The 18,852-nt window shown below is 41.4% G+C and overlaps 1 pseudogene; it reads right to left on the bottom strand.

The window, feature by feature from the left end:
- LOC114218056 (trifunctional enzyme subunit beta, mitochondrial-like) overlaps nt 1–14,793 on the bottom strand; it is a 58,947-nt pseudogene extending 44,154 nt beyond the window's left edge.
- Nucleotides 14,794–18,852: the final 4,059 nt, after the last annotated feature.

Below are 18,852 nucleotides of genomic sequence, written 5' to 3'. Positions count from 1 at the left end.
AAGGCTACTCAGAAATGAAACGCCTTTTGAATTTATATCTTTGTGTGGGGATCAAAATGCATAGAATAGTGGAATGTACCTGGGTGCTGATGCCACCCACTGTTGTAGTAATTTGGATCAACAAATCTAAAAAAAAAAAAAAACAAAACAAACAAACAAAAGAAAACCAGAAGTTTTCATTCGCTTTACTCTCCTGCGATTGTGCCAATAATAGAATAGATTAATATGAATGATAAATCAGAAAATGGGTTTGGGGTTTGAGAGGAAGTTTATAAATGGCAGTCTGGGAGGTAAATATTTTATCTGCATAAATGAACCTTTGGTGACCAGCCTTTCTGGAAATTTGAGGGATGGAAAAAATGGAAGATATACACTTCTGCATCGTGCCGAAGAGTGATCAGTTGGATATGTATATTCGTTCCACACACTTGTACGCAATGTGTACTGCGTGTAATGCAGAATTAGGAAAGAATTAGAGAGAGTAGTAAATACTTACGATCTTCTTAGGAAAATGGGGGTTGGATTTGTGAAAATTTCTAAACATACAAAATGAATGAGAACATGGTATTATGAAGTCCCATTGCTGAGTAAGAAAGCTGCATGTATACACCATTTCTCCCTATTTCCGTGCTTCTTGCCATATGACTTTGGAGTTCTTTTCCGCTAGAGACAAAGTACGTTTTCCCATCCCCTTGTTGTGCTTGGTCATGTAACTTGTCTTGGTCAACGGGGTGCAAGAGAGGTTTGCCGTGTCTTTGTGTGATGAGGTGTGCCCATTGCAACTTTTGCCGCAGCCATGAGAAGAAAGTTGCCCAGCTTGCTGGTCCCTCCAAAGACTGTGTGAAATATCAGAGGACTGCCCAGGGAAGTGCAGCCGAGACCCACTGACCACCAGATGACCCACAGATACATGAGAGAGAATAAGCAATTATTCTCTTAATTCACTCAGGGTTGCAAATTTTGTTACATAGCAAAAGCTGACTCATACACCCATAGGTGCATCATCTAGATTTCACTAATACCAGCCCTTCTGACATATTGTATTTCATTTTTAAATTAACTTTTTGAAGTAAATTATAGATAGCATTGCATTTTATTCCAAAAATATCTTTTAGGGGCGTCTGGATGGCCCAGTCGGTGGTGTGTGCGACTCTTGATATCAGGGTTGTGAGTTTGATCCCCACATTGTGTCTAGAGATTACGTAAGAATAAAATCTTTAAAGAACAAAACAACAAAAATATCTTTAAAAAAATAGGAGTATCTCCCACCAAAATCACAATACTATTTTCATACCTAACAGTGAAGTAGTTTTCTGAAGATCATCATGCCATATTTAAATTTCCCCAATTGCCTTCACATAGAGGGTTTATAGATGGTTTGTTCAAACCAGGATCTAACCAAAGTTGTTTCTTGAAGCCTACATTCGTTACCCCAACCTCACCATTTTTTAATGACACTTGGCATTTGAGAAACAAACAAGTTAACTAGAGTGCTTTGGATTTGTCTGATTGTTTTCGTGTCTGTTAACTTGCACTGTCTCCCACATTTCCTAATTATGGGCAATTATACAGGCTTTAGATTTAGTGTGAGCATTTCAGTCATGACCCCTTCCTAAGCAGTGTTGCTTAATTACATCTGGTGGCCCACGGTGCTTGGTTGTCCACCACCAAGATTCTAAGACCTACGCTAAAGTAAGTGCATGGGAGCCTAATCCCTCCATTATACACTTACAGTCTCTCCCCGCCCCCGCCCCACCCCACGGTAACCACTAATTTTGCAGGGTGGCATTTTGGCACCATGTGAGGATCTAGTTCCCAGGTACCTTGCTTTTGTAAAAAGTGAACTTTTAGATTTTAGAATACTTTTATATTTTCAGAAAAAATTACAAATATAGCACAGAGTTCCCCTATATGCCACGTCCCGTTTCCCATATTATTAATAACAACTTGTATGAGGATGGCACATTTCTCACAATTAATGAACCGATATCAATACATTTCCAAACGGGAGTCCATATATTATTCAGATTTCCCTAGTTTTTCCCTAATGTCTTCTTTGTGTTCCAGGATCCTATCCAAATCCTACATGATATTTAGTTGTCACATCTTAGACTCCTTTTGGTTGTGACAGTTTTTCAGGCTTTCCTTATTGTCGATGGCCTTGACAGCTTGGAGGAGTGCTATTTTGTTGAATGTGTGTCAATTTGAATTTGACTGAAGTCTTTGCAGTTATTGGTTTTAGGGAGCCAGACCGTAGGGGTAGAGTGTTCTTTTCATCACATCCTATCACAGGTGCACATATGACTTAATGTTGCAAATGTTGACCCTTATCACCTGTCTGAGTTACTATTCGTCAAGTTCCTCTGCTGTAAACTTACCTGGTTTTTTCCTTTTTTTTTTTTTTTATCTCTACCCATACTGTACTTTTTAGAAGGAAGTCACACTGAGGAAGGAGGGAATTACTCTCTACCTTCTTACAGTTGGAGCACAACATAAATTATTTGCAATTCTTATGTAAGAGTTTTGAGTATTCTTACCTATTTATCAAATATTTTTCATTTATATCACCACAGACTCATGGATATTTATTTAATAATTTGGGTTAATAATCCAATACTACCTTACACCAAAACAAATGATGTAATATATGGTGATTAACATAACAATAAAAAATTTAAAAAAATAATCCAATACTACTTTATTCGTTTTGACCATTAAACTTTTACATAATAGTTTTACCATTCACCGATCTTTGCATGATCTATGTATATTAGGAACTTACAAAAATATTTGTTTTAACTCTATCATTTCTTATTCATTTATACCATGTACCTGTTCACAAAGAAGCATTTTGCCTCCTTACCTAGGGCGACCTGATTCCCTGAAATAAAATTCCTAGAGAGGCAGAGCAGAGTCTGAAATGCAGCTCTTCAGTCACTAATTTTCAGAGTAAGGAGTTGGTGTAGTGTTCTACAAATATCATATTGATAATTCTCTTCTTAATCGGAATTTATTTACCAATTATGACATGGAAGTCACTGCACATTGTTTCAAATACCCCTCACAAGAGCCATATGAAAAAACTGAGTGCATGGAAGGTTCACTTAATTTGCGTGGATTACCAAGAAGTTCAGAGGCCTTAGCGCCATGATGGAAAGACAAGTGTGCTGCTACCTGGACCTTCGACCCCACAGCCATGCTATCAGAATCTGTGATCTTAACATCCTTGCTATACAGCACCCAACACAATCATAACCCCTTCTTTTTACTTCTTACTGTTCTCCTGAGGCTAACGAAGGATAGATTTCAGCATCCTTACTTGGGTCTCCTCCAAGGCTCTAATATTTTTCTCTCTTTTGTTATAAATCCCCCGCATTTTCTAAGCATTAGGCTCCATGTAGATCTGCCTCTGCTTACATCTTAAAATATCTGTAGAGTGTTGAATGTTTTATTCCATAAAATTATTATTCCCTCTTGTCTTCCCTTCCAGCTTTTATCCATTTAAACTGAAAGAATGCCACACCTCCTATCTGTCGTTCTCACTTCTCTTCAGCATTTCTCCTTCCCAACATACACAGAATCAATAATTGGCACAGAATTGGGAGTGTTCCTTTTTTCCATACAAACTAGTCTTGCAGGTATGGTGGGGCCGCGGCAGAGGGCCTTACTCGCATTTGCCATAGCTGTGGATGCACAGTGCATGCACATAATAAAATGCACATTGCACCAGACTCTTTGCCCCCATGTCTGTGTGGTTGTCCCATGTTTTGTTATGAAAGAAAAGAACAACGGAATATTGGCTTATAATAGTTGACAGCTTTTCTCATTACATAGCTGCTTTGGGTGCACATGGCCGGGGGTGGGGGGGGCGGCAGGAATGCCTTTGAGAACTACTATGTGGAAGTATGTTGTTAAGCAACAACAAGACAACCGAGTGAATGTTAAAGATCTAACTGGCTTTGTGAATTGGGCAGCCTCCTATCTAGCAAGGAGAGGGCAGCGCCAAATGGATACAGACGATGAAAGGGTTGTAAAGGTAGAGGGGGAACAGAAAAAAGGCCATTACTGGCGAAGAACCCATTGTTTTAGGCAAGGTTGCCCTCTCAAGGGGAACGAAAGGGGCTTATCAGCGAAATTCCTAACACTGACTAGGAGGATTCCCGTGTTCATTCGTTCAAGATTCCACTTTGGGGGCCTTCAAAATGCCGTTTAAGTAGGCATTAGGTCTTGGTTTATGGACTTTGGGCCTTCGCCCACGCCATGCCAGTTTGGACCTGTGATTTTCTTTTTAACAATGTTAACACAGCTCCTTGACTTCGGAGAAGAGGGACCATCAGGGAGAATGAGGAAATGGCGAGTCTGGTTCTGTTTGCAAGTGCACAGACCCTGCAGCGTGTCAGTTTGCTCAGAGCTATTAAGAAAGCTCAGGGATGCCCAGGTGTGTTTGCCAGAGCACAGGACTGACCTGCTGTTTCTCAGTCGAATGCTCTATCATCAGACAGACGCGAGTTCGCGAAATTAGCTTTTCCTGGAGCTTTACCCACCTCCTGGTATGTTTTGCAGCCTTTTGATAACACGTACTTTCATAAGCCTGGGATGGAAAAAATGCTCTCACACAGCTCCAAAAAATTAAAATCCGTTCCCTCCCTCTCACAAAAGAGTCTCCTGAAGAGAGAAGCGTTAACATAGCGTTCGGACCTTTTCTGACTGCAAGGGGTGGGGGGTGGGGGGTGTTGGTTGGTATTTAGCAGCAGTGATTGGCAGTTAGGAGAAGGGCTTCGTTCGGCTAAAATTAGGCTTTTCAAATCAGATCTTAAAATACGACTAATTTATTCACTCATAACGTTTGAATTAAAAGATGGTTAAAAAAACCTCAAATCAAATAACTGATTTATTTACTCATACAAATGAATAAATGTCATACATGAGAAATGTATTGACTCACATCTTTTTCTTATTTTTATATCTCATTTATTTTTATATAAATATATATAATTTGGATTTCATGTGCATAAAGAATATTTGTACAAAATATATTCCTAAAAATATTATTAGATATTATTATATAAAATGTATACTAAATATATGCATATTTTATGTGTATAATACATATTAAATACTTATTGTATACATTTATTGATTTTTTCCATATTTTTGTAGGTTCTTGTCTCCTATCTCTTCATCTTTGAAATGATATAGAAAACTCTTGTGTGATTAAGGGTCAGTAGGACCCCCGGGTGCCACAGTAACGAGGCCTTCATGCCTGGTGCAGCCAGATATTTAAGTTACCGACAGCCTGGGTACTCCCAAGTGTAGCCTAGTGGCATCCATGTCGCCGAGCCTGTCGGAAATACAAACTCTTGGGCCTGACCCAGACTTACTGAATCACAGGGTTCGGTTAAACAACAGCTGGTGATACCCATGCACATTAACAATTGAGAGCAACAATTTAGACCACGGCTTCTCAATCTTGGCTGCATTTTAGAATCCCTTGGCGATCTTGCAAAAAACTCTGGATGCCTGTAGGATGAGTACGTCCTGAAGACCTCATGCCCAGCTTGGTGACTATAATTAGCAAGACTGTATTGTATACTTGATATTTGCTAAGGATGGTTCTTAATTGTTCTCGTCAAAGCAAAAAATTAGCTCAATGATCATGGTGATGGATATGTTTATTAGCATGATTGTGGTAAACATTTCAGTGTGTACATATATCAAAACGTGTTGTGTACCTTAAATATATATAATTTTTATTTGTTAATAACACCTCAGTAGAGTTAGGGATAAAAAGACTGATGCTTGACCTTTGGTTGCAGATACTCTGAATTAATTTATCTAGGGGTGTGTTGTGGGTTAATGAGCCTTTGTTAATGCTCTCCCAGGGGTTAGTCTAATCTGAAGCCAAATCTAAGAACTCTTGAGCTAGACCTTTGCGCTTATGCCTCTTCCTCTTTGTTTCTCAGAGTGTGATCTATGCGCCATCTACCTAAGAACCAGCTGGGAGCTCTTTAGACATTCAAAATCTTAGACCCATGAACATTAAATTTGAGTGGCATGGCCCTAGGACTCATTTAACCTTGTGAGGACCTACCTCCTGAGTCTTTAGGATTTTCAGATATGCATTTGACTTGGGGGTTATTCCGTCTCTGTCACTTTCTATTTGGGGGATAACTGAACTCAGACCTGATAACCTGACTCAGACCTTCTCTGTTTCGGGCCTTAATTCTTGTTTCTTGAGCTAGATTTCTTTGCACTTCAAGGGTGTTTCTTACCCCATGGGGGAAAAAAAAAATGAGCCCTGTGTTTCCTTAGTAGGTTCTTTGCTTTAGGGTATTTTAGCTCCAAAGTTCACTGGATTGTCCTAGCAGCACAGCAGGAGAGATCTCAATTACCAGACAAAATGGTCGGTCAGACATGTTTTTGGAATCTGGGATGCTTTAAGAACTTGAATCAGTACAACATTCTTCCCCTGTGATGTTAAGACAATAGATTAACATCCCAGCCAGCTAACTGCCATTGGTGTAGAGGAAAGTCCATGATAAAGGGCCACATCAACTAGCCCTTGCTTGGCTACTTGCATTTACATGTCATACACTATTTCTGCTGTAAAAATATAGTAAAATGTGGATTTCTAATTCAAAAATAGTAGACTCGATAAAATTTAGCTTGTTTCCCAACTGCTGATGGATTAGAAAGAGAATAGGATTGGTTTAATTTACGAATGATCAAAATGTGGCCCTTTTATTTTTCCCAGTGATTGATTCCATCCCGAGTGCCTTGGGTTTATGTGGTAACGGATTATTCCTTTTAATGGAAATAGGGAGAATCAGACAACACAACTGTCTAGGTTAGGATTTCCACTGCTCCTTTACCTTCCCCCAAATTTCTGCCAATCGCTCACTCCAGTTGTCATTTAACTTATTTATTGGGATGCATAGGGAATGTGCTCTTGGTTCTTGTGGATTTTCTTCTTACTGCGGATTTCATAGGGTAAGGAAGTCCACCTACATACACAGTACACACTGAAGTTTATACTCCAATGAAGATGAATTGTGACCTCTGAGTTGTTGCCATTTCCAATCAGAAACACTACACTGTATTGGAAACTGGCCTGATGGTTTAGAAACCTAGGTTCTCTACAAACTGCCTTCATCACCACTGGATCTTTGAACTCAAGGAAGTCATCTGACCTGTTACTGACATTGCCTATCCTACTTCTGCCAATAGCTGGGTCTTACAGTCTGCGAGAAGACTGTTCACACCAGGTACATACGTGGATCTTCTTAGACACTCTCCTCTCCTACCTCCCAATATTAAGATGGCACTGAAAGTGATGTGCATATAAACATATATTTGAAAATGTGAGCCACCATTCTGTGGCAGCTAATCTAATAAGGCTGCTGTTTGCTTAATATAATTTTATATTGATAAAACAATAGATGGGTGTATGTATTTTACAGAAATGGAAGAGAAAATATAGCTACAAAATTAAATATTCACTAACGGGGTTGATCTCCCTGATTCAGAATCACAACTAGCCTGATCCTATTCCTAAAATAAAAATCTTGTGTGACACATTACAAATATTTGGGGAAAATCACTTTCTGGCATCATTTTAACACATGATGTTTTCATTGGAAGCGTTTGAAAATGTGAAATTCTTCACGACTGTCACTGGACATTAAATGATCTCCTATCTATGTATAATACTAGTGCAGGAGGCTGAAGATGGATCAGAAATGACAGGAGAGGTGGTAGTAAGTAGCTTTCTTAGGAATGATTGCCAACGAATACCCTGGAGGTTCAGGAGAGGTCACATACTGTTTCCCATTAGAACGAGAATACTGATTTTTCGGTTAGGTGCAAAATACCCGTTCACAGCTCATTTTCACTGAAAACTTGTTCATTCTAATTTCCTAATCTAGATATTTTACCGTGTTCACAACAAACCTGGGGGATTTTTACCCTGGTTTCCACGGAGCTTCCGTAGACCTGGAGTCTGAATTCCCATTTATAATAATCAGCCGTTTTTCAGTGAATTCTACAGGGGACTTTTGAGAACAGTGTGAAACTTCCATTTGAATAATTTGACAAAACGACATTCATAAAAAATAGATGAATCAAGAACAATATTGTTGAACAAGAAGGGTTCATGTTTGTTTCTTTTTCATGGAAACTCTTGGGACTGTAATATCCAGGGGTTCCTTCCTTTGCAGAATGTACTTGTGGAATTGCTTATTTACTCTCCACCCAATCCATTCCCTAAGGCCATCTTGATTTTATGTACTCTATATGCAAATATAAAATAACATGGTCTGGGTGGGTGATATAGGCAGTAAAGGAGGGTTTTCTTATTTTCAACCGATACTGCAAGCTCCAACACATTTTCTTTTAATCTGACTTATTTGGTTTGTCATATATACGCATCAGAGAATTTACTCTGTGAACATAAAACCTTTGTTTATAACATCCACTGTTTGCTCACCTTAGTGAGGAAGTCAAATTCACGACAGTAATATCAGTATCTGTTATGTGGTGACTGGTTTATTTCACGTAGCATAGTGTCCTCAAGGTTCATCTGTGTTGTACCATGAGTCAGAATTTCCTTCCTTCTTATAGCTGATTAAGATTCTCTAAGGGTCTCCCGTGACTTTTAACAGGAAAGGCACATCCTGAGATCAATACTTTACAACAAAGTGGTGTCAACAGGACTCCACCTGATACGAGGTGTCCCTCAACCAGCCGTCCTTCATGTAACACACCTCCAGTGCCCACCTTGTCATTCCCGCGCATGCCACTTCTCTCTACTCTTCGGCGTTTTTGTCCAAGTCAACTTCTATCAACTAACACTTTCTTCCAATTTATTTTTTGGCCATTTCATTTGATCCTTTTTGGCCTGCCATGAACCATGGGTAACTAAATCCCTGGAACTCTGCACAGGCTACTCTGTTATTCACATTCCTTCTGCCATAAAAATCATATCTGGTAAAGAGTACTGCAACATGATTTCTCCTGCCTATATCTGAGTCTGGGACAGTGCCCCAGAGATCCTGAAGCACGATTGCAGATTTGGAGGATATTAGGTCAAGAGGTACAAAATAATCTGTTGGAATTAACCAACCGAAACTCAACACTGCATCTACTTTGTTGGTGTCGTATGCATACTTTTTATCCTTCCCTATGATGACTGAACAAATGGATCCTGAGAAACTATCAGTCCATTCCCCTCAACTTCTGGTGTGTTTTATGCATACATACCGTGTTACGGAAATGGAAAAGTATGAGAAATGGAAAGTCTGAGAAGAGCATAGAGTGGTGGCAGGCATAATTTGAGATTTGTTAGGTATACTCTTCATTTTCTCCTTAGGGGAAGGAAGAGACCAGAGAGCTGAAACAGCTGGCCGTGTTCCTGTGATTCCCAGTAATCCTGCGTGCACGTTCCAGTGACTGTTTCCATGCACATGTGTGCTTATGTGCAAGTCTACTGAGCGTGTGGCTCACTTGGTATGTGCCAGAGTGGTGTCTTATTTACAGAAGTACAATCCAAGCACAAAAACTCACTAAAAAGGAATTCCAGGGGCGCCTGGGTGGCTTACTCTGTTAAGCCTCCGACTCTTGATTTTGGCTCCAGCCATGATCTCAGGGTTGTGACATCAAGCCTCACGTCGGGCTCCACGCCTGGCGTGGATCCCACCTAAGATTCTCTCTCTGTCCTCTGTCCCTACCTGCCCCCCTCTAATTAAAAAAAAAAAAAAGAAAGAAAGAAAAGGAATTCCATTCTTTGTGTCTCTCCACAAATATTAAGAAGAATCCAGTGAATGGAACATTTTTATTTCCTGAATTCTGCCCCATTCCATATGATGGACCCTTTTTTTTCACCAACCTTCTCCCAAACCATCCTTTTTTGCTTTTCCATACTATTTGAATGCTATTGGCTTCTCCCAGCTCACGAATCTACTGAGTCAGAAGAGAAGGACACATTTTTATTAGAATCACCCAGGGCGATTTTTTTTTTTTTTTGGCTGTTTTCCTTGGTTTAGGTCCCTGTACTCTAGCATATAGCTTAAAAATCTCATTCCCTAGCAAACTGTCAGAGGCAAAATAAGAAGAGATTAGCTAAATTAAGCAAATGAATAGTTTTCTGAAAGATGAGCCTGAAGGCTGTCCGTGAACAGACCAACACACCAGTAGGCAAAGTCTTGGCTTTCAGGGTCTTTAGTTCTGATGTGAGTTGCAATTTGTCAAGTGCAAGGACCTGAGGCAAGTTCAAGAGTTTTCACAAGATCTGAGGCTTAGAGGGATCACAGATGTCTTAGTGAATTGAATCAGGATTTAAATAGCTTCCTACCAGCTGGAATCACTACCAGGCCACAAGGTCCAATAGGAGAGGGTCAAAGACACACTTGAAAACAAGTATAAGATGGCCTGAAACCCAGGAAGAGAACCTTGCTGTTCACTGAGAAGTGTCTTTCACCCACCAGGACCTCGGGGACAGAAAAACAGGGGTCCCACAGTGATGCCGGGCAGAGGTTGTCCTGCGCTGCAGAGAGGAGGGGAGCATGTCTTGGATGGACACGGAAGCAGTGCCAAGTCCAGTTCACCTCAGAAAAGAAAGGTCATACCTTCGTGTTGAGTCAGAGCAAAGGCGTCCAGGGGCCAGACGCTTGCAAACAGCACTGACGAAAGCACATTTTAGCTCAGTGTCGGTGGGAGTTAGGATCAGAAACAGGAACAGAATAACAGAATAACGGTGTTATTCTGTAAACATTTTTTTTTTAATTTCTAGCTTCCTGTGGAGAATTTCATGTTTACTGTTAGCTATCTCATAAAAGCTCTGCTTGAACATTTCCGAACTCGTCTACCATCAGCTCATCGGAAAGATAAGAACTCAGGCAAAAGATACCGACAGCCTGGAACTGAGTCTCCTTTTCCGAGATGAATGCTGCTGGGGTGAATATACCAACCTTCCCTCAGGTGGCCCGAAGGGAACTTCAAGAGAAAACAGACTGTGGATCTGTGGCACAGGGTAAAAATAGTATCAAGTATTTCATTATTTAATAAGTTGAAGGTATGAGTTGACCTCATAGAGAGCTGGGTAAGATTTCAGGCTTCATTCCCGGAGAACAGTGTCTGGAATTAAGGAGGTGGTGACCAGGCTGTGCCCAGCAGGCTGGGATACACCCGTGGGCTTGGAGTCAATCATGTGGCCAAGGACATAGATACACTTGAACACACTCAAGAGACATTGACTGCATTGGGTATTGGAGTAGCTACCTATCTGTGGTGACATTGAAGGCTCTGAGAATCTTGGTCTTGAGAGCAAAGTCACTGGAGGAGTTGTGATTCCACAAGAAAGACCCCCCCCGCCCCCGCCGCCCATATGGGAGAGAATTGTACAACCTGAGGAGCTGAGCCATACTTGATGAGAGGCAAGGGGCCCTAGTCAAGTTGCTTAACTGTTGAAAGGTTGGTTTGTCTCATCAGTTGCAAGGGGAGTAAGAAAGCGTACTTTAAATGGGGTTTTATCATCACAAAGGTCAGAGGACCTGCCAAGGAAGTTCTGTTTGATCTTTGGATTGGTTCTCTTACACCTGAATTGAGTGAGGACTCTGTCAGTACTCAGTGTCTTCTCTTTATCTCCTTCGAAAAATGACCCAGGGAGGGTTTAACATTGAATCTGACAATACAGTAGAAGCTCTGGCCTCATACTCATAATGGATCCTCTCCTAGCCTCTCATCCAGTGTAGCCATCAGGATAGATGAAAAGGAGTTCCAGAAACCTACAAACCCTGGTGGGCAATGCCTGTCTAGATTTCTAGTTACGGGGCTCCCTGCCTCTCACACTGAAAGGAGCACTCTGGTCCGGAATCCTGAAATGGAAGGGATATCGCAAGTCCTCATGAGAGCCCCTCCTTGGCTCGCGCAGTCAGGGAGAGGGAAGGAGCGGGGCCTCGGCGGCAGTGTTAGGACAGAAAACCCTGTCTGTCCCTTGTCTCCCAGACAATGGTTTTGGTCATTGTACCATCCACTTCCCTATAGATAGGAGCAAATTAGCTTCCAAAACAGTACACCCTGTGGGAAACTGACTTGAGGGTCAATAGTACGCATGGATTGACTCAAGGAGTAGTCATGCTGCAGAAAGGGTCGATGCTAGTTTTCTTCCCTTGACATGTTTATTAATAATTTAGGCCACGGGGAAAATAAGATGCCTTCTGGAACTGATATGAGTTGTAAATTTTTGCATGTCGGCAAGAAAAGTGAAATTAAGCCAAGAGATTAAGATGTTAGATAGTGACATTAAAATAATGTTACATGCCCTTTAGCACAGGCAAATAATGCAAGGTGTGAGGGTAATGAAATACCTATATGTCATTTTTGCTTTTTATTGTGGCTTTTGTTTATGGTTGGTTTATACTGGTTACGTTTTTATCTTTAAAGAAAGATACCCAAAGTCCCCTATCCAAATGAACATTTCCTTCAAAGTAGTCAACTTCCACCTACTTACTCCAGTAATGTTTAAAATATTTTTTATGGGGCGCCTGGGTGGCTCAGTTGGTTAAGCATCTGCCTTCCACTCAGGTCATGATCCCGGGGTCAAATAATTGGGCTCCCTGTTTATCAGGGCCTCTGCTTCTCTCTCTGCGCCCCCCCCCCCCCCCGCTCATGCTCTCTCTCTCTCTCTCAAATAAATAAATAAAATCTTCAAAAAATATCCTGTGGAGCCTAAGGCGTTTCCTTTAAATATTCTTATTGCCCGCTCCTTCCCTCTCCCTGACCGCGCGAGCCAAGGAAGGGCTCTCATGAGGACTTGCGATATCCCTTCCATTTCAGGATTCGGGACTAGAGTGCTCCTTTCAATGTGAGAGGTAGATGACACAAAATATGGCAGTGATCTTGTAAACTGAGGCGCATGCTTTGAAGGGAAGGCAGTACAGAGGGAGAGAGATCAGGATGTGAAGTTGGGCCACTGTGCTCTCATCTGTCTAGATGACCGTACGTTATGTTGAATGCAAAGCAGTTCTAAAGGTGAACGTGACCTGGGACATGTGAGTCAAACCTTTATCTGGCATTGTGTAGCAGTGAAGTGTCTGTCTTCTGCCTCAGCCAAAGGTACTGCAATGCAGTAACTCCGTCTCTTTTGATGTATATATAAGGTCAGACAGGAACCAAATCTTTCCAGTGTTGTTGTGATTAGCCAATATGTAAAAGAGTGGTAGATGTTTCGGACGGATGTGAGGACAGGCAAAGGATGTCTGGTGATCTGTCCATTGTAGGTACTCTCCTCTGTATTTGGTGCAAAGAAGAGGAAAAGGGAAGCCTTTAGACCCAATGTCAAGTCAGAGAGACAGTTGGAGACTTCCTGGGTTTTCTTTGACACAGTGATGCCACCAGGTCCCAAACCATCGGGAACTTCTGGGTCAAAGCCAGGTTGAAAGAGCCTATGTTGATGGTCTTCATGCAGGATGGAAAGAAAGGGGGAACCCGAGCAAGTGTTGAGAGCCATAAGCCCTTGTTCCTTCCATTCACCGGTGACTTATCCCTAAGGATAAGACTCATATGACAGACAGTTGACAAAGTAGAAATCTAAAAAACATATTGACTCTCTGGGTGGACATATAGGTTTCCCGAGTGGGAAGAAATGTGCAAGGTGGTGGTGATCTATAACATGTAACTGGGAGAGTGAAAATATAAGAATATCTACAGAAAATGTTTAGTCTGGACTGCATAATTTTTTAAATAAAAGTTCCCAGGTTTTGGTATCCTGCAGCTAAATTCATCTCTGGATTGTTCTTTTACTCTAATTACTTCACATATTGCAATAAATTTACATGCATATGGTACAAAATTCGAAGGTACTGAGGGGCATATAGGGAAATGTAAGCCTCTGTTCTGGATCTTTTTCCTCTGCCACCCAGTTCCAGCCCCCGAAACAACCATGTTGCTGGCATTGTGGAAAATTTACATTTACCTCATCTTATCCTGTTCAAATCAAATCAGGACAAAATAAGGATACCCATGGAGTCAGCAAGGGAGTCATCGACTTACTGTATCCCTTTCTGCTGCTTCACAGATGAGAAGCATAAATGCTGGGGGTGTGGGGGGCGGTGTGGTGAAGAACTTGGAGATGAATATAGATGAAAATCCAGGAAGCTCCCGTGCAGCCCATCATCTCGAGTTGCAAAATGCCTGCAGGGAGTCAGTGTGGAGGATGTGGAATCATCAATCTCATCTCCCAGAGCAAGTGCAAAACCAGTTTTTTAAGGTCATATAAAATATTAACAAGTTGGTGCATACATTTATTTGTCTGATGCAGAATATGAATGGCCCACGTCTTTGTTGGTGCTACACTGGCACTCATCTGCGATGCTGCCAAGGGGCTATCACCATAAAAGAAGATTCAGGAAATGTACATGAGTTTGTTAGGAGACAGGAAAAATTACTGGGAAGTGTCCAGTATCCGAGATTCATCCCAGAAACGTACGTGGGGCAGATGCTAGGCCGCTGTGGGTTGAGGACTCAGAAAAAAGAGCAAGTCATTGACAACTCTGTTAGTGTTTGGCTGTGAAGCAGAAAGACCTAGCTAGAGTACTCATGTGATCACAGGAGTGGTTTTTTTGTTTGTTTTTGTTTTTTGTTTTTTTTAAATGAGAGGCTTGAACATCAGCCTTACCTCTTGCTACCACACAACTTACTGTTGGAGTAGAGTGAGTTTTTGAAGGAGTCACACATGGCCACCTCATCTTCAGTAGACACCCCACCGCCTACAACTATAGTTACCTCTTCCCTTGCCATGATCCGGGTCAGTGATGATTGAGGAAGGGCTAATAATCATAGCTGGTGTTCACTGGATATACCCTGTTGTAGCTAATTTATGCACACTATGCAATGTCATTGTCACAAGAATCCAACTCGGTATTATTAGCTCTACAGCAGGTGCAACGAGGTACGAGTCAACTGAGGTTTAGAGAGAGTAGTCAATTTTCTGCAGGCCACCAGCCAATAAGTGCCAAGGGTGTTATCAGACCATCAGATCCCTGCAGCCTGGTAACAGAAGCCACCACGCTATTCCCTCACTCCTGTCTGCGACTCACAACGATATCAAGAAGTGGGTGAAAGCATGCAGAGAGTGTTTGATCATATAGACCAAACCTCTGTAACCATAAAGTCCATGAGTGTAACAGTTGGGTCTAAGTGTGGTCCTATGTCTCTGCAGTTCCTTCTCATTAACATAGTTCATTGTAAATACAACAAATCCTATTATCATTAGCTGTGGCTCTGAAGATTCCCGTGGTTAGCCAGTGTGCAAACAAACTGAAAAGAGCGCAGGCTTATCCAGCGTGTGCTAACTGTGAAGGGCTCAACACAGAGGAATCTGTTCTCCTTGATGCGAGAGGCAGGTGCCTAACTCATAGAGGAAGGGATCGGTCAGTGTGAAGATTGACTTTTATGTGTCAGCACTCTGGTGCCCAGAAGATTGGTCAGACTCTGGTGTAGATGTTGCTGTTACGGCGGTTTGGCCGACGTGAGGAGTATCAACCGTCAGCTGTCTGTAAGGAGATTAGCCTGGATAATATGAGTGGACCTCATCCAATCCTTTGCAGACCTTAATTGCCAAAAAGTGAGAGTCCCTAGAATAAGAGATTCAGCTTCAAGACTGCCACATAGAAATCCTGAGTTTCCACCCTCCTGGCCTGCCCTACTAATTTCGGCTCCCTAGATCATACAAGCCTGTTTCCCAAAGGCACATCTCAGTATCTGTGGATCCACTGGTTGGAAGCTAGACAGACCTCAAGAATCTATACAGGTATGTATCTCTCTACTTATCTGCCCACCTGTCATCTTTCGACCTAGCACCTGTCAGTCAGTCAGTCGGTAGATCTATCACGTATTTGTCTATCATCCATCTCTCCTGTTGATTTCGTTTCTCTGGAAAACCCTGGCTGAGATCCAGTCAGCGTGAAGAGGCAGGGGAAGATCAGGGCGAGCTCACAGATTACACTCCTGTTTCCACAACAGCTTTCTTTCCAGTTGAAAGTGGCTTGATTACTCCTGTCAGGGGCTTCTATCTGGGCAAGTTCTCAGTATTTCTTCTTTGATTTCCGCGTGCTCTTCTCTTTCTTTTGCGATTCTCCATCTTCCCCATCAGATATTTCTTTTTCTCTCCTGGTCTCGTTGCTTTCTTCTTGAAATTTCATCAGTCATTCTACATTCTTTTTTTTTTTTTTTCTTTGAGTTTATTTATCTAAGTCATCTCCACACCCAACATGGGGCTCGAGTTCCCAACTCTGAGATCAAGAGTCGCATCCTCTCCTCACTGAGCCAGCCAGGCGCCCTGGTTAGTTCTACATTCTTTTAATTGCGTCCCCAGACTTGTGCAGTACGCCATCCCTCCAAGAATCACTATGCACCCATCACTTTGCCGTACCAGTTAAGGAGCATGGTTTCCCGTGATCCCCAGAGGTGAATGCATGCTTTGGCTCCAATGGATTCAGGTGATAATTCATGTCCAGTGGTGTTAATTCGTTATGCAGTTCATACCTGAATTTTGCATTTATGTCAGTCTGGTACCTACCTCTCAGCTACCCAGCCAGGCATGAATGCTAAAGGACTTGCCTTATTTACCACAGCAACACCTAATGATTGTTTTATTATAAATGTCTATTATGAATGTCATCTGTACCTTTGGATTACAGACCTAACAGTTAACTCAGAAAGTTAATGTTTACAAAGGTAACATAGCTCTATTATTTTATCAAAGGTCACTCAATAAACTTCAGTAGAGGTTTGGTGACAGATAAATCTCTTTACAGACACATGGCTCTTGCAATTTATGATTTGAAAGCAAAAACAACAGTTTTAATCTCTACAAATGTCTTATGTTATTTTCATGCGATATTCCATAGCTGAGGAAATCTTTACCTTTTTCCTGTCCAGTTGGTGTGTGCACTTTAAGTATTAGTGGAAGAAACAGATCCCTAGGAGAGAAAGAACGTATATTAAAGAGATGTGTGAATATTTAATAATAAAGGTAGGAAATATATTATAAAATAAAATAAGTTTTGTTTCCTAAAGTGTCCTTTTTCTTTTAAAATCTCCTTTGTGAATCATTTTTCTTGGTTCCCTGTGCTGCTTAAATTTTCTCTGATGTCTTTGCAATGATATTGCTCTGCAGATACCTGAATTATGTCGGATCTACAGATCACATGAGTATGTAGCTATAGCAACGGACAGGCCAGGTAATGGTTCTGATTTTATATAGATTCATGAGCCCTTAAAATTAGACCTTTTCCATTTTAATGAGAAAAAAAAAAAGGAAAGGTTTCTACCCTTAAGAAGTATGTATACTTTCTATTTTTACCCTTTACAATCGTATGTACAAATGATTGCTTTACAATTAATGCAAGAGGAAGATCCAGTGAAGAAAATGTAGATTCTATTGTGAAAAAGTCACGAGTATAAATTGTACGTCAAAATAGAAGATTTGTTAACCTCACTATTTCACATGAGTGGAAAAAGTCGCTCTCAATTATATTACAATCTGAAGGTCTGTGCAGGTTTACTCCTTTAAAAATTTGTACGATGTATGAAAGACAGCTTTCCTTTTGCAAAGATAACATTTTGCTAGGCGGTGTCTAAATCTCATGAATTCTCAATTAGATCAGCAATAATGAGATGCTATCTTCGGAGAGGAATGTCTTAATTAGTGAGTGCAGCTTAATCCGGTGTTTGTAGACGTAGAAGGTGTTTGTAGAAGCCTTTATATCGCGCGTGGAACCTGCATTACACCTGATCGCCTGTACCTCTGATGCGCAAGGAATTCTCCAGGGTGATACAGCAACACTATGGGATGCTGATGTAAACTTCTGAGGGCATCGAGTATGGTGCATGTTTTCCAAGGTAGTAGTTAAAGCAAAAATATTAAGAGTAATAAAGTACTCCTGCTGTGACCAACCCATTCTCCTCCTTAAAAATTGCCAACTAAGATAATAGATAATATTTAATTTTTAAATCCTCTACCCATTCATGCCACCCTAAGTCATTCTCATCACACCCTCCTCTGAATCACGCATTACTTTTTGTTGTTGTTGTTGTTTAGGATTTTATTTGCTTATTTGGGAGAGAGAGTGGGGTGGTAAAGGTGCAGAGGGGGAGGGAGAAGCAGACTCCCCGCTGAGCAGAGAGCCCCACACGGGGCTTCATCCCAGGACCCTGGGATCATGACCTGAGCTGAAGGCAGATGCGTAACCGACTGAGCCACCCAGGTGCCCCCAAATCATCCATTATTCTTAAGAATCAATATTCACAGCAGAAACTTACATGTGTATTACCAAAGCAGAAGCAGGTACTCTCAAAAGAACTACTTCATTTTATGATTCCAACTTTGTGACGTTCTGGAAAATGCAAAACAATGCAGATAGCAAAAATATCAGCAGGTGTCAGGGATGAGGAGGGGGCAGAAATACAGCTCAGAGAGGTTTGGGGGGGGCATCAGATATACTCCGTATGATATTATAGTGATGCTTATAATCATTATAAATGTGTCTAGATGCCCTGAATGTACAACGCCAAGAGCGAACTCTAAGGTAACCTGTGGATTTGGGGGGATCCTGTGTCAGTTAAGGTTCATCAGCGGCACAAAATACGTCACTGTGGTGGGGATGGAATACGCACAGGATGGGGGAAGGGGGTATGGGGAAATCCCTGTACCTCACTCTCCATTTTGTTGCAAACTTAACACTGCTCTTAACAAATAAGGCCTTAAAAAAAAAAATCAACATTCACTTGTGCTTGCACCCTCGTTGCACATATTCCATGGATGCTTCTCAATTCCTGTACCACTGGGTCTCGTCA

Source organism: Eumetopias jubatus, unplaced genomic scaffold, assembly GCF_037043125.1.
Source record: "Eumetopias jubatus isolate StellerSeaLion01/CBP00866 unplaced genomic scaffold, mEumJub1_p1.0 scaffold_11, whole genome shotgun sequence".
Lineage (NCBI taxonomy): Eukaryota > Metazoa > Chordata > Mammalia > Carnivora > Otariidae > Eumetopias > Eumetopias jubatus.
Note: the sequence above shows the minus strand (reverse complement) of the source record. Positions and strands in the feature narration are given on the sequence as shown.